At 39.6% G+C, this 17,491-nt stretch overlaps 1 protein-coding gene across 4 annotated transcripts in view; it reads left to right on the top strand.

Annotated features, from left to right (window-relative positions):
- The window catches only part of LOC102691386 (WD repeat-containing protein 7), a 213,404-nt gene that overhangs the window by 92,015 nt on the left and 103,898 nt on the right, over nt 1-17,491 (top strand). The window lies entirely within an intron of this gene.

Below are 17,491 nucleotides of genomic sequence, written 5' to 3'. Positions count from 1 at the left end.
AAACACACTGGGACCAAGGAGAGTCAGGATCTCGGTTTTATGTCTCGTCTGAAGGGCAGCGCTTTTTTTTTTGCAATATAGACCCACACAGACCGTAGGGTGAGCGCCCTCTACTGGCCCCACTAACACCTCTTCCAGCAGCAACCTTAGCTTTCCCAGGAGGCCCCCATCCAGGTACTGGCCAGGCTCACACCTGCTGAACTTCAGTGAGCTGCCACTTGCGGGGTGATATGGCTGCTGCAGTACAGAAATGTCCTTTTGAGGGATGTTTAGAAAGAATGTGAAACTGACTTCCTGTTTGCTCATGGAGCCATGCAGAAGAGTAGGGTTGCTAAAAAGTTTCTGCTTTTATTGAGAAAGCCATGCTTAATGATCTCTTTCATTAATAAAAGAGATGATTAAGTATCTGAAGTGGGCTGTTAGTCTTTTTGTGTTCTTTTTGCCAATTCTTTATTGAAACTCATTAAATGAAAGTTAATTTTTCATTAATTAATGAGGATAATTAGAAATGCATGGCCCAAGATAATACTGATATAATAATAGTAAAGGATGGTAAACGTACAGTATACACAAGTATTTTTTTTACAATAAACAGTACAGAAGTAGTCAATAAAAAGGACCAACATTAAAAAACGAAGCTTCATTAATTGACACGGATGGTTCATGGACTTGTAGAAGCTGCTGACTGAGGTTTTGAGTCAGATGACTTAAGACTGTATGGAGAACGATAATTTTTTTGGAGATTAGTAGTAATAATAAACTTTATTTTATACAGTGCCTTTAAAAGTAGCTTCTCAAAGCGAATTACAGAGAAGAAGGAAAAGAGGAGTTTACGAGATAAATTTAGCACAGACAAGGGTTCAGAATGGAGTAGATCCTGGCAGTCCACGCAGGCCTCATGAAATTTCTCACCCGAAAACGTGAAGTGCCGATTAAAGTGTCTTGAAGGCCTACTCACACATTGATATGGAATAATCAATCGACAGTTTACAAGCAGGTCAAATATATTTATATAAAACACAGCACAAATATGGCGACTAGCTGTGTCAGGTGTTTGGGCAGGGCTGGCAACGTGCAAATGGCTTGGGATGTTTCCGTTGCCGTGCTTATTGATTGTGTGTATAGAATGAAAGAGTGTTTACTTTTTTAGTGCCTTAACGTGAACATGCATAAATGAAATTGAGTCAAAAATTAATAAACGTTGCATTACTGTTTTTTTTTTTAGTTTTAAGGAATGCCTAATAATGTGTCCGTTTTTTTAAAGCTTTTTTAGCTTTTTCTTGCAAATCCGTAATAGGAGCTTTTGTGGTATTCAGAAGGTTGCTGACTTCTGTGTCCTGGCTACTTCAGATTATAGCCTCTCACTGACTTCGCTGACCTTGAATTCTGCACTTCAGTTCCAGCTCTGCTGTATAAGAAACTGCTTTCGTGGAAACGTCTGTCTCACCAGACGTTAGTGTGCAGCTAAATTTGAGATTCAGTGAGTCTCCCTTAACTTGCAGGGACTTTGGAATCTACCAGAATGCAAGGCTCTCTCTGTCTGTTATTTTTAAAGTATTTCTGTGAAGGGTAATTGTATGTATTATCTTTGAAGGCAAGGTTTTTACTGATTTGTCTGTCTTTCTGGCTTTCTGAACAGTCCAAAATGTCCTTTCGAAAGTCCTGGTTAATTTAATTCTAAATGTTTAAATTCATAATGGTGTCGCTATTTCTTTTTGCCAAATCATGATCCTACAGTACAGGGAAGAACATGTTTTTTTGTAATGGCAAACCTTTATTCTACACCTATACTGATATATCTTCTTTGTATTTTACTAATGTGATGAAAATATTCTTGTCTTGTGAAACTTTTCCTATATTACTACTATACTACTACTAGCGGTCTCCTATTTATCAGGCAAATTGGTGTACCCAGACACTTCAGGTGGCCTGAAAGAGACCTGTATCATCAACTCCAAATTGTGAATCCTGTATTTGTAAAGCTAGCAAATAATGCTATAAAAGGCTTAACTGAGGTTCAAGGGGTTATCCCTTGAAAATGACACTGTACCTCAAGGGAGTTGCATTCCAGAACTATAATTACTTCAAGAGAGATCTAATAACTTATAAACCCAAATACTTACTGTATGTGCCAGTACCCAATATGCCTATTAGGATAATATTAAACTTCAAATCAACTACCCAAACATGATTCTAAAATGATACATCAGTAAAACAATTTAAAAAAACTATGTAATGCCTTTCCATGTCACTTCCATACTTTGTATACAAAATACAAAGTGTGTCTGCACACTACAGTGTCAGGATTTCTTTTTAGAATAAGAAATGTTGGCTGTGGTAACAAGCGAAAAAGAACAATAAAGGTTGAAGTTTGGAATACCTTTCCCTCCGAGAAACATGTAGAGTTTCTTATGGTGTCGCTGAGATCAATGCTCAGCAACATCCGAGTAATCCTATTAAAAATAAGCAATCACGATAAAACCTCCTTCAGTATAGGCGGGGACTAATATCGGTGTTATTGGTGCAAGAGTTGCTGTATGTGCACTTGTTTTGTCACTGTCGTGTTCATCAGCAGAGTCATTTTCTTAATAGTTTAATACAGTTCCTCTTCTAATTCCTAGAATTAAAAAGATTGGTCGGTTTGTTTATCTTGTAACTTTTAAAAGTATTTGTAGAATTTCTGCATGTTTTTCCATATTTAATGGATGGCTGTAAGCATGAGATGCTTCACAAGATTTTCCCGTGCAGCACAAGGAAATAAAATGAAAAAGTAATCAGATGAACTGTGCAAAGGACAGTTTTAGCCAACCCTTCGTTTGAAACCTAAATCCGAAAATGAAGGGTGGAGCTTTTTGAAGATTGTTTAGAATTCTTTTAAAGTTTCCACAGGTCATGTAGGTCTTTAATTCCTGAGAAGTAATGATCACCAAAAGGTCAATGTAGTAGAAATCAACATTTCACACAGCAACGCAATAGCTTCTTTTCATTTCAAAATTTGACAACCATCTGAACTAGTGATGCAAAAATAGTCAGAAGTAATGCCAGTGTTTGGGGAAATATGAACTGAATTAAAATATTGAGCTGTGGTCTGTGCAGTGGTCATGCTACAGAAAGCTTCAAAAAGAAGCATGTCGTTTTTTGCTACAAAATGTGTGGAGAACATAGCCTTTGATTGTTTTTCAGCTTGCAACGAAGTTAGCGCATTAACTCAGCTTGCAGTGAATTCAAATGATATCCTAACGTTTTACAGATTGACTTATCTCAAAGTAAGGATTTTAATTTCCATCATCTTTACGTGGGCACTAAACCGTGCAGTGCATTATTTGTTCCCTATCTGTACATACCTCTAGGTTGAGCAGAAATTAAAAACTAACTGACCTTTTAGTTAAACATATCCTGCTCTAATGTTTGAAGCATCCAGCGTGGAGGAGAGTTATTGCTGTTATTAATGCTCTTTATGAGACGAAGTGAAAGGTCCTGCAGTAGGAATCAGTAATGTGATGTGCAGAGACTGCAAACAATGGCAACTAGGGAGCAGCCGTGCTACAGAGTCATCTTGGGCTGATACATTCATTGATCCGAAAAATCCATCTCCTGCACCTAATGTGGTTAAGTTTCTTCTTAATCCCAGTGAAACCATACATTCCCACAACAAAGGTTACTAAACATACCTGCTCTCTGCTCCCTCACCCGCACTGCTGAAGATAATAGCGTGGTCACTTGCTTGGAAAAATTGGGGCTTATTATTATTATCATTATTATTATTATTTGCTGTTTTTACTTATTGTTCAGCTACGGGCTTCATTCTTCTGTCGCATTTGTTTTTTGTAGCGTACACTTTGCAGCGCTTAAATTGCTGTTTGTCGGTTCCGTAGGGTGTATTATCGGCTTGTTTATATTGGTTTAAAACAAAGAGAGTGAGAGTATTCCAGCTGTTCGTCTAGTATCGTTTGAGCCGTAAGTTGGTCTTGAAATGCCACTTCTATATTTCTGCAGTGCACCTAGTATAAATAAAGGAATACAATTAATTTTCAGATAACAGCGTATCAATCTAAGGCTCAAAAAAGTCTTTAGCTCCGGACAGTGGGGGTTTATGATTGTCATTGCATTTGATTAGCTTATTAAAAAATATCACTTTTCTTCACAGGCATGTAAGAACAACATGCAACTGTTGTTCTTACACGCCTCCAACTTGACAGTGTAGTGGTTATTTGAGTATTCAGTTAATTGATTGTATTTATACTAAGGGAACCGCAAATTTGATGTGTTTGAGTATGAGCACCATGGTTTGCCTTATGATCACAGGAAAATGAGAAAAAAAAATCTTAAAACAAGCCGTTCCTCTCTGTGCTGTCTGCAGACGTGGTTTGGATGACTTTATCTCGCTGTGTGTTAAAGTTGTTATAAAAAATCTGAAATAGGACCCGACTGGATACAAATCATGTCCTGAATCAAATGAAAATAATTGGATCGGTTTGAAATAAAAATGGCGAGCAGTAATGGAGAAGACCTGCTCCACAAGAAAGAAAAATGGAGCCTTGATTGAAAGGGGACAATTTAAACCTTTCTCTGTGTGCTTAAAAATATGATGGCACTTTCTTTCCTGCCTTTATATATCTTTCCTAAAGCTAATATCTATTGATTGTTTTCACAGGACAGGCTAGGGTCGGCACTGGCCAGTCAGAATGCCTGCAGTGTGCATCTCAGCGCCGTAATCTTTTTCCAAACCATACTTTCATCTCAATCACCTTGATCAATGCTGCTGGTTCAAGTGGCATTGCGTGTCTCTAATCCTGTTATTACTGTAGTAGTGTACGTCAGTGCTATTTGGACCACTGCAGCTCTGCCTGTATGAGCTAGACCCTTTCCATGGTTCAGGCGACTGAAATGTTAGCTCCATTTCTCAATGGAAATAACTCTGGTTGTAGACATGTAGAACATATCATGAGGTGAAAAAGAGCCTAGGAGATTTATATTGCACATTGCATACTGAAAATTTCAATATACCAATAGAAATGATAAGAATAACTACACAGCATTGTCCTTCAGTTTTCATTTGTGTCTTGTGGTGCGCATAAAAATATTTTTCTCTTCTTTGCAGCCGCGTTTTAGTGAAGTACTAATGGTCCACATACAACGCGTACTGGAGCCCTGTAGTTTGTTTAACCTGCCTTCATAACTAGTTCCTAGGTTTCGCTGTGGTGTCTAATGTTGGTGATTAGGAAAACAGCTATGAATGCCAAAGGTATAAACATTGTAACCTATGCTTATTAGGATTAGAACTTTAATTATCGTAGATGTTGTCCACTAGTGTCATGAATTTGATCACACTTTTTCTGAAGAATCCTCCTTTCCATCCGCTAACTGTGCTCTTGAGAAACAGAGCCAGATGCAGTCGGAGAGTGCAAAAGCATTTTTTGTGTAGCAGTTTGCCCGCTCTTCTGAGGCTTTCCCAGATCTTTTCAATCTTTTGGCAACAGAATCCCCACGTAGCACTGGGACAGGTTCACTTGAGTTCTGTGAGCGTTATTGGCTCATTCTTACAGGAAGTGAAACTCTCCAGACTCTGATTTTGTCCAATGAGATCAGGCTATTGCAAATAAAAGACGGCTGAAACAATAACACCACTCCGTTGCAACCCTCGACCACTGTCATGGCATTTATTAAAACTCTTGCATCCTTCTCGTAATCTTCTTGGGTGGCATCTTGTGATTAATGCATGTTAATTCGGCCAATTTATGTAGCCACAGCAGCTGTTGATTTGAAGGCTTGACTTGTCTTTTGTGTTATGGCTTAAAACTGTGCTGCCCGATGGAAGCCAATTGAGCTCTCTCAATGGCAGATTCTTGCCTTGCCTTTTTTTTTTTTGTGGTGCTGTATTACTGAAGGGTTTTCTGACAATAGAAATCCTGTACCAGGGCCCATTAGGATCAATGGGCACACAATTAAAGGTGATAACATTAAAATTGGTATTTGTTTGCTCTACTTCATTATTTAATTAGAAATAAAAGAGTCTGAACTATTACTTAGTCCTATCCACTGGGCGTATGGTTTGAGCATAAATTCTAAGAGAGATAACTTTCTACGTACAGGGCACTCGTGCTACGAATTGACAACGAGTGTCTTTGCGATTTCAGATTCGGAGTGATATCATATACTATCGAGCTAAAAGCATATATTTAAAGGTAGAGAGGGCCCTCACAATTTAAGGACTGGTACTTGGCAAAGTTGTAGAACAGAGATTGTTTGGCTTATTTGGTTTTAATTAGCTAACTGATCTGAGGAGCCCATCAAGTTGTTTCTTCAAAGAAATGATTACTAATATTAACATGCCCATGTTTCTTTTCTAAACTCCCATAATTCTATGTATAAAGAAGTGCCTTCTGCATTTAGTTTTAAATAAACTTCCTCTTAGTTTTCAGAAGTAGCAGCATCTTTTTTTTATTGGACTTTTTTCTTTTTTGTGTGAGTTCATTCATCGTAGTCTTTTTCGAGCACAGTGTTTAGTCTGTTTTTTTCATAGGAAGAGTAACCACCCCAAAGAACACTTTACTTTTGTTTCTTAAAAGGAGATTTGGATGTGATATTTCCTGCCGATCACTGAAAGCAAAAGAGAGCAAGAAGAAAAGTTTGGTGTGACATAAAAAAGAGACGGAAACATTTCATTTTAGATAAATGTTCAGTTGCTTTTCTTTAATTAAATATTGTTTTGGAAAACATTTGATATATGTGTATCCGGACCTGTCTCCAAAGGTCCACAACTGAACGTTGTAGTGATTTTGAGATTTTGGCACAGTAGACACTAATGCATCTGTTTTCATTGAGGGATTCTGTAAGGTTATCTCAGCCCAGAGGTGAAAAGCTTAAAGGTTAAAGAATTAAACCAAACTCATCACTTGTCCCTCTTAAGAACTTTCTAAAAGTCACAATGTGTTCTCTAATGGCTTAAAACCGACAGCTTTTCATAAGTGGCCACAAGCAGTAAAATGTTTTCTGCCTCCTCTATAATGTGCTGTAGCTGCCAAAGGCATGAAAGGAAAGAGAAAAAAGATTAAAATCAGCTCAGAAAGGAAGCTGGAGCTTTAAGTTGTCTACTATCCAGTTGAAAAAGGTCACAGACACACTCAGAATGCAGCAGCCCTACTTTGGGATGTGAAATCTCTTCTCCGCGTCTCATTCACTTTTATGTTTAATCCATAAAGGTGCACTTATTTATTTATTTGCTTTCAGATTTCCACAATCCAGTCCTTCAAGAGTTACAAAATTGGGGCTTGTGATTCTTCTTGAAAAGTTATCAATCTGGCTAAGGCATTTCTTTTAAAAAGATAAATGCACTGTGGAGCAAACCTTTTTATTACCCATCTTTTCTAGGGAATGTGAACAACGGTTCCTGACCTATAGAACTGCGATCTGGAGAACCAAAGTCTGTGTTTTGCGATAACTTAACAGCTAAAAGACACTTAGTGGAATGATGTAGAGCTGCATAACAGCAACAAATAGCTTTTTAGTTACTACTATAGCTCATTGAGTACATTTATTAAGTGGTTTCATTTTTTTCGGAAGCCCCACAAATTGAGACAATTTGACTTAAACAAGAAGCTTTTTGCCAGAGCCTTTGGAATTTCGACACACAAGCTGTTCAAACCACCTCCCTTGAATCTTCACTGATTATTTTTTCTGTACCTGTCTTCTCTGCCATGCCAGGCCATGTCATCTTGCACTTTTGTTTCTTTGGGTTCCATCTGTCATTTTATATGTTGGATTCATAAGAAGGATGAGAAATGTTCAAATGAAATTAAAGCAGGTTAATTTGGCCCTCAGAATTTGTTTGAAAAATAATCAGCCAGTGACAGCTGAAACCATCATCTTTTCCCTGTCTCCATTGCAGACCTACTGTATCTTTATTTTTTTTATATCTTGTAAGGTTTGTCCAAGATCAAAGGTCAGAGTTCATTTAACTAGCTTTCCTTTTAGTCCTTCTTGTTTGTTTCTTTGTGAATGGGACTGTTTTGTGAAAGTTTGGCTTCATTCTTAATGTTTCTGTTAATTAAACTCTTGATTTGCTACCATATGTAAATTTCATTGCATTGTTGTGATTGTTTTTTCTCCCTCAATGTAAAATGAACACACTGCTGTACATGAAGCAGTTTGGTTCTTCAGGCACCCTTGTTTTAAAGGATTGGCCCTGGATTTCCATATCCCTGATGTTTGACCCCTGAAGGTGAAATGTCACTGTGACACTGTTGACACACTGCATCTCCGGTTCCAACTCATACTCTAATTACTTTTTCCCTCTTGGATGCAGAGAAAATTAACTATGGATAGAGTAGTGGTGTTATCCAATCTTCCAAAAATGTGAAAGCCCCTTTCTGCTATGAAGTATAATGATGAAAATTTGTATTTGAAAACATTACCTTTCGCGAAATAAGAGGGGGATTGGTTTAATTTGACATTTGTTAGAAACTAACATGTAAATCATGTAAAGTAACAGCCCATACATTCAGCAGAATCTAAACTTTTTAATGTCATCTTCTGTCAGTTCTTGGAAATAACATAGTTATGAATTAAGAGGCTTAATGAGTGGGCTCCTAAGTACATGAGTTGTCAGATGGTTCAGATCTCTCCTTTAAAGGGCAGAGCATAGGTCAGAGGTGAAGAGGAGCATTACAAATCAGCTATTGCCTCTTATGTCATTAAGGAGGAGCTATTACATTACATTACGTCTGAAACACAACCCTCTCTTTTAATTCAATAGTAAGAAAGGCCAATGCAGGGAAGCCCTTTATGCCTGGTCTTCTGATGAGTAACCTCCTGACATGTATTGCAATTGTTCTTTTTTTCACACGAACAATGCTAGAATAAATGTATGAGCTAAAAATTGTGTTAACCCCCTCCATTGCAGCGGATCCATGCTGTTCTCAGTTTCTATGCTCGGTGGGAAGTGTTCAAGTTGAGCCCTGAGTTTGGAGTGATAATCAGCATTTTGCGTAGTTGGTTTCATTATGATTCTCCTCTGCTTCAGGCCGTTCCGTGCACTGGGGGAGCCCAGCGAGAGCGCTGCACTGAATGGGAATTTAACAGGGCCTGGATTCATCGCCAGGAACTGAGAAATCATTGAGACTGGGCCTGGTGCGGCATTTAAGAGCCGAGCTGCGAGCTCTCATTGGCAGCGGGGGCCGTGGGGGCGGGCCTTGCCGGGCCCCCGCGCCGTGTTTTCGCCTCTGTCGAGGAGCCGGGTTGATTGTATTGCTGTAGCCGGGAAGTCAGTGAAGCCAGAGGTCGCCTGGTCCTGTCAGAAGACAGCCTCTTTGTCTTGCAGCTGCGGCCCGCTTCCCTCGGCTGCCTCCTCCTTCTCTCGCTCTGTTGTAGTATCCTTTTCTATTTGTTTATAGTTATTGTATTTTCCCCATTGATTCAGAGTTAACCTAGCCAGGCAGGAATATCGTTTGTCAGTGCTGGCTCGCAAGGCAGGCTCTTTACTCAATAAATCCATTCTAGGAAATGCAAGAGTTTATGCCTGCTGAAGGGGGTACAAATTTGGTTTAAAATGGTTTAATTTTTGTTAATCCCCTTCCTTTGAAGTCCCATTTAGGAGGCGGATTTTGTCAAGGCCTCCGGTAGTTTGTTTTTTTCCCTCCCCTTCTCCCGTTTTGCTGTCGCGGTCTGTGTCGGAGCCCAGAGCTGCATACAATGTGATCCACCGAGGAGGGGCAGTCCCTGGCGGGTCAGTCAATTAGGCTGCTATCACTCAGCCCGATGTCACTGACCTCTGCTTCTTTTCTCTGAAAGCGACTGTCCGCTTTAGTCTTCCAGTGAATGGGATAATAACAACATAGGATCCTACCTGCAAGATTTGTACAGCCTCTTAATTAGGCAAGCTCCTACCATGTAATTGAAGTGAGGTTCAAAAAGGTTGCCGGCACTGCCATTCCCTCTGGTGTGGGAATATGCTTCTCACCCCATCCGGTTTTATCCGAGTGCAGAGGAACATTTCAGAACAATCATTTTGTACCTATTATTCGTTAGAAGCGCCCACATTGTGTGAAGTGCTGCCTGTGCTCACAGTCTCAAGTCAGGAATGAGAGCCATGCTTTGCGTTAGCGAAAATAAAATCATGTTCATGCTCTCCTTTGCCTTGTGCAGACTTGGTCTGTGAGATTATAGCACATGGCTAGCACAAAATGGGGAATTTTGGAGCCCTGGAAAGGTGAAGCATCAGACAGAGGTCAGGTATGAAAAGCCCACAAGCCATCAATGTTTTTTTATGACTGACAAGTCCTCCGGTCTTGGCAGAGTTATATTTAATCACTGCATACAGGGACACTTATATTCCTGTCTGGAAAGACTTCAGTTTTATTTATCAAAGGCTCATCTTGCAGTCCAGAGTTCTGGACTGTGGATTTAAAATGCCACATTTATATTCTTGTGGAAGGGTTTGTGTATCTGACGAGTTTAATATTGTGCTTTTAGCTAGAGATCACCCTTATTTTCATTACTGTATGACAGTCTTTTTTTTTTTCCTCTAGCAAAACATAGATCAGGTTTTTTCAAGTGGGTAAATGGCCTCTTTCCAGGCATGTGAAGCAGCTCTGATTCACTCGACCTGCATGAAGCATAAACTTCACAAAAACATGAACCGAGAAGTCTAATTGCTGTACCATGTGGGTACAAATGAATATTTTTTGTAAAAGAGGTATCATGCTTTTTATAGCTTATACATTACACTAAATGGTGCAATGAATCATTTTTTCCCTTTTTCCTTCTTCTTATCCCTAGTTTTTGGGGCTCCCAAAGAGGTGGCTTCCTAGATGTTTTGTGTGTATTTTCAAACTTTTAGATTCCCAGGTTATGACACTTGTTTCAGTTAAATCAGAGCTACAGTAATCACACATCTTTTTTTGCAGTATTAAAGCTTTAGTACACGTGTGGCTTTTGCTGTTCCCTTTGGTTTTGTAAGCAGTATTAACTTTGTGGTACATACACAGATGTATGAGAGATGCGGCATCATTCTTCCATGAGAAAGTCAATAATTTCACACCTGGATAATGATGGTGAAAACCGCCATCTCTGGTGTCCAGAATATCCCATAATTGCTGGATTGGATTCAGTTCTTGTGACTTGAGAAGGCCATTATATCACAGAATTGCTCATTCCCTGTGATGGGAATATCTGGGAAGACACCTCCACCTCCAGCGGGAAGAAAAGCTGCAACATGGGGTGAAGACAATCACTCAGTGTCATTAAGTAGCGATAAGCATTGACCTTGGCTCCTAATGGAATGAGTGCACCCAAGCCATGAAAAATGCACACCACAACATTGTAGAACCACCAGAACCCTTCACTGGTGGAGCAAAGCCCTCAGGTCTGTAGAGTTCTTCCAGTTTGCACAACACGTACAGTCTTCTGTTTGAAAGTTTTGAAGGATGTTTCATCTGACCCATCGTGTTTCTACACTGCTTAGTAGTCCATTGTCTGTGCTGTTTGCATCACTAGACCTGCAAACATGCATTGGCAGGTTTGATGAGGGATTTGTGCAGTGCAGCCTGACTGTAGTATTCCACACTGAGGCCGTGGTCTCAGCAGACCGTTTATGATAAAACTGACTTCTTGCACACCAGACTAAAATTTGCAGTCAAACGGTGTGCAGATCCTCTCCTGTTTTCCCTTGCACTTCGAATTAATGTGCACAATGTATCACAATCCTGGAGTATGTGCTTCCTCCTGCTGATGCCCTTTGCTGATGATGTTATTCCCTCAGCCGTCCATGCTGACATCACCTTAGACACTGTTGCTTGTGAAACATCAGCAACCCTTTACATTCAGGAGCTGGTGGCACTCCCTTCAGCAGCAATAAGTGGTCACTCAACATTTCCTCTAACCATAGATCAAGCTCTCATCAAAGATCAAGCTCTCATCGGTTTTGAGGAATTTTGGCCCATTACTCCTTACAGAACTCCTTCAGCCCTGTGACGTTTGAAGGCTGCCTTGCACGGACAGCTCACTTCAGGTCCTGCCACAACATGTCGATGGGGCTAAGGTTACGGCCATTAGAACACAGGGAATTTTGACAGCCCCAGCCATTCCTTTGTAGATCTTCTTGTGTGTTTAGGGTCATTGTTCTGCTGTAAGACCCACTTCGTATTCGTCTTCATGTCACAGACAGATGGCCTGACGTTCTCCTCTAGAAAGCAGAAGTCATGGTTGTGTCACTGATGTCAGGTTGTCCAGGTACTGATGCAGCAAATAAGCCCCAAACCTTCACACTCCCACCAGCAAGCTCGATGGTTAGGATAAGGTTCTCCTGTTCAAAAAGCAGTGTTTGGTTTTCACCAAGCCTAACATTTCTCATTGAGGCCAAACTGTTCTACCTTTGACTTGTTTGTCCAGCGAACGTTGTTCCAGAACCCTTGTGCATCATCTGTGTTCTTTGGCTAACGTCTTTGATGGGAAGCAGCTTTTTGGGGAGCTGTGGTTTTCCCCATGTTATCCTTCGATGAACACCATTCTTCTTCAGTTGTTTTCCGGTAGGTTAGTCATGAAGTGTAATGTTAGTTAAGGTGACAGTGGCCTGGGGTTCTGTTGACATTACTCCTTGATAATCTTCGGTTTTGTTCTTGGAGAACTTTTGTTAGGACAAACACTCCTAGTATGTAGAGAGACTGTGATCTTTGCTCCATTTGTAGACCGTACTTAGAAATGGTTTTGTAATCCTTTCCAGACTGATGAGCAACAATAACTCTTTTTCCAGAGTTCCTCAGACATTTCTTTAGATCGTAGCATGACTTGTATGATTCACGCCTGTATGGGGAAGACCAGCCTCAGAACGTTTTTGATCTTTATAGGCTGGAGCCCCACAAATTCAGCCCGAAAGTACGACCTAATTATTTAAATTATTAATAAAATTCTAATTATTTCCTTAATTGAGCCAATTAAACTAGGGGTTCACTTGCTTTTTCACATCCCCTGTACTCGAATTACTCAGTGTTTGATTCATACATCATTTTATTTTAAGAGACATGGAATTGGTTACTTTAAACCTTATTGGAATGAACATAAAGACTGGTTTGTTTATATAAGGCTGTCATCGTAAAGCTATGCAATTTCCATATTTATCTTTGGGGTTCACAAACTTTTTGCCTGCACTGTATTTTGTTTTTGTATTCATTTAAATTTTTGTTTTGTACAGTGTTTTACAAAATGTTTATCTGCTGTAGAGTTTGATTGTTTTGCACAGGAGTTCTGAAAGCAACTGAAAACATGCAGAAAAGACTGAAAAAGTGCAGCAAGTTTTCTTGGGTAAAACATATTCCCATTTCCTAGATGGCAGTGTAGAAATATGCATAAACTTCAGTGTTTGACTTTATTGCTTTTATGCATAGAATAGAATGAATAATATTTCTATTATTAACTTGATTGTAAATTTGAAATCCTATGTAACACTTCATCTAATGTTAATTAAGTCTTTTCAGTACAGTAAGCCGCTTAAACAAGAAGACTGAAATGAGAGATCTGCCTCTTTCGGCAACACTCCAAGCACATGCTTAGGATCTTTGATTAAATCAATTGCAGCATCTTAGAAGTAATGAAAGGCATTTTGTGCACCATTTTGTGACTGAAGAGCCATTGGTTTTATTTGATGATATTGTATAGAAAATCAAATGTATGCACCATTATTATAAGTTTGAAAGAAAACATTACGGACATATTGCTCTGGTGTTATTTGTTAATTTAACAGTAACAGAGAATTTTTGCTTCTCCTAGAGTTTGACTCTGAAGCTGAGTGTTGAAGTTGTGGCACGATAGCCTGTTATCGTTCTGACAATGAAATATACGGGCAAAAGTTCTGCAACAAAACATTTAAGTGATCATTATGCAGTCTTATTGATAAATTGCTACTTTGCTTGTCAGTTTGTAGATTCAGAGTAAAGTCTAATATATTTGTTCAAAATCTCTACCCATATCCCTCATGTACTCTCTTTTTCTGTCTGAAATGTCTTAGGGTAAGCTTTGAATAAACTTTGACAACCTGAACAGTTAAGTTGAAAGTAGATCTAAAAAAACCCTTTCTAACAATCCGTTGTCCTAATTCTGTACACAATGCAGAGTGAATAGAGGCCTAATCCACACAGATTATCTATTGCCTATACCCAAAACCTAGGATCATGCTGAAAGTACAGTAGTTATTAATGTGATAATTCCATCAGTAATCTCACACAAAAAACAAAGCCCTTTTTTAATATATTTTATGCTTTTGAGCAAAGACAATAGATTGGCTTTTTCTGTGGCAAATTCTTCAGCAAGGCTATTAAAAGCAGGCGGTTATGTTAACCAATGAAACCACGGGTAGCACTGATAAGCAGATGTGTTTTCATAATGAATATATTCCTTTTTTTCCCCTGTTCAAAGAAATTATTTACAGAAATGCAGGCTTAAGTATGTTATTCAAAGTAAATTGTCAAAATTATCTCAATATACCAGTTAAGCCTTATTGGTTATAATTTAAAACATTATATCTTAATATCTAAATGATAAACAAACAATGGTGAGAGATTATCACATAATGACAGTTCATCTAAAGGATGAAAGAAAACAAATTCAGTATCCTGTTTTGCTCTTGATTCTCATATAGTTACAGATCAGTGTAAGCACCCTGGTGAGCTAATGTGAGTATTTATGTGAGAGAGTGTGAATATCTAAATCACAGCCAATTTAGATAGATGGCTAGGTTAATCTAAGGGGAAAAAAACAGTAATAAATACATACAGGCAGGCAAGAGCTAGCCTCGGTCTCCAGGAAACAAGAGCTACATAGCTAAATTCATCCTAATTTAGACAGATGTTGAGTTCAAGCTGCAATTAAGGCCTCATTTCCAGTGCAGTGCCACCTCAATCCACAGGCGGCACCAGATCGGTGTCTGGGACGTCTCTTCTGAGCCGAATGGTAAGATCATTTATTTATTTTTTCCCCTTTCCTTCTTTGTTTCATGTTCTGCTCCAGGATCAATGTATCAGTACAGGGTCAGCCCTAAGATCAACCCTTATTCTGAAAAAGAAAATAAAATCACAAAAGCAAACAGTGGAGCAAACAGGCTATTACTCCCACACCATTGCTGTTTCAAGCCCCAGAGCCAGATCCTATTCAACACAGTAATGTGTGCATCCCCTGCTCTCCGGAGGCTGGAATCTGTACCGTTTGTACAGACCCTTTATTGCCATTCCGAAGACTCTAGTAAAAAGCCCTGGTTCTCTCCTATTCTGGAGGTAATTAACCAGAATATATATTTGAGTCATTTTTTTATGTGACACTCCATAGACCTTCTCTTGCTGGAACGAGACGGCCACAAATTTAATTTTTTATGTTTTCCCCCCCCCATGGTTTAGCTCAATTCAATTTCCGTTCCATTCTGAAATGCAAAAGTACGATGAAGAAGCTCCTCTGCTGTTTAGCTGCCCTGCAAAGGTTTCCTGGGGTAGAAAATACACTGTCTTACTTCCCTTAATTTACTTGGTATGTTTGCTTGGCTAAAAGCAAAAGTGAGCCATTTTTAGTCCCTTTAAGTAGCAAGTTTGTCAGTAGCAGCTTCTAGAGCCATGTTGTCCAGAATCTTATTGCACGAGTCAGCTGTCGATTTATTTATTTTTTCACATTCTGATGGGAAATACAGTAACATACAGACTTTTTCTACAAGTTATTTTGGCTCTTTGTACCTCCAAGCAACCTGCATTCTGTGATCAAACATTGATCGTGCTGTACTTAGGTAGAAATGCAGAAGGCAACACAGTAGGGCAACAAAAGTTCCAAGTGATTCGATTGACAAACGCACAATAATTGTTTGACGTAAAAACTCAACAGGACTGAATGCTCTGAATGCAGTGTTTCTAAATGGAATATTACAATATTCTATAATAACAAAAGTGCCCTACTGTGTGGTATTAATAATTCTTACAGAACAAATGAATAGGGGTGATAGGGCAATGCTTTCTTTCCTCTTTCTTTGTGTTGCGTACTGGACATTGAGAGAAATGTTTTTCTAGATGTTAAAATATTTTTTATAATATAGTTTATATCATGATACCCACTTGCGTTAGTACTCTGGCTTTATTAACTGTGAAGCTGAATTACGTAATTCAGTTTTCAATCAATAATATGGAAAACCTCTCCATGGGAAATATCTTCTGCAAACCTGCCTAAACTGAAATACTCCATGTTGGCGAAATACATCACTTCCACCGAAGAATGAAGAACATTTAAATGATCCTCTGGAAATACAAATCCATTGCACTGCAGGATAAAATGTTTAATCGTAATATGATGTGATCGCATTGCTGCGATGGGTAAAAGACTTGGGCCAGGACCTGCACACTGCACCCCCACCAGGATGCCTTACAGTGCGGAGCGTACAGTAGGGAGCCCTCTCCCGTTGATTGCCCTACAGCGGCAGTCACGCTGGGGGAGAGACCCCAGTTTGCCCACGCCGGCTCAGCCCTTTGGGGTTCCTCCACTCGCATTCCCTCTGGCCCCCAGGGGTGCTCTGCGGCATCGGCTCGGAGCCACAACGTTACAAGACAAATGCAACACAGTTTGTGGATGATTGTGACCAGCATTGCTGAGGATTTGTGATGCAAACTACACAATCATACAGTGACAAAAGTCTTCTTCTGTGTCTGTCTTCTATGCCTTCTTCTCCTAATTCTTCTTAAATTCTATGAGTCTTCATTCTGCAAGCCTTAGTATTTTCTTATCGGCATTTGGTTAAAGGAAATATACAAGTCTCGGTTGTTTATTGAAGCAAGTGTCTGAGTAATGATATCCAGTGTCGCATTTCTGTACTTTGATATCTTAATCTGCTAGAAGTGTCCAGAATTGCACTGCCTTTCGGTTTTAAAACTCCCCCCTGCTGCGTTGTAATGTCTCTTTGGTTTTTGTGTGTTGGTAGCGTTGGAAAAGCGGAAACAATAATTTATCTAGGTTTTTTTTTTTGTGATACACACCCTGTGGGACTGGTAATCCATTTCACAGTGGTGCATTCGGATCCTCCTGTATACCAGTGTGTTGTTCGTGTTGCTAGGGCTGGTGGGTGGTGGGGGGGGTAGGTGAGACAAGGCTGCCCATTTCGAAAAGCGGGCGGGGAGCTGCTGCTGTTTCCCACCCCCAGCCAATCTGAAGAGAGCCTGAAGGCGACCAGTTACCTGGCTAACAGTTACCCTTCGCTGCATCTTGTCTGCTCTTCCATACTGCCCTTTCCAGTGGCATCAGCTCCTCTTCTCTTCTGAAGTCAGCGACACCAAGCACTCTGGGTATTTACAGAAGTCAGACAAAACCTTTACTGCCCCCCGTGGTAGACTGCTTATGCCATTTTAATTCTGTGTAATATTTTACAGAGAAAAGAAGAAGGAACTTTTTGGGGTGTTTTTTTTTAAATTATTTTCCCACCCGTTATTGCCACAGAGAAAAGCAATGCTTTGTTTGACCTACTGTACATGTGCCATAG

Source organism: Lepisosteus oculatus, chromosome 3 (assembly GCF_040954835.1).
Source record: "Lepisosteus oculatus isolate fLepOcu1 chromosome 3, fLepOcu1.hap2, whole genome shotgun sequence".
In the NCBI taxonomy this organism is placed as follows: domain Eukaryota; kingdom Metazoa; phylum Chordata; class Actinopteri; order Semionotiformes; family Lepisosteidae; genus Lepisosteus; species Lepisosteus oculatus.
This window is presented reverse-complemented; position numbering and strand designations above follow the sequence as displayed.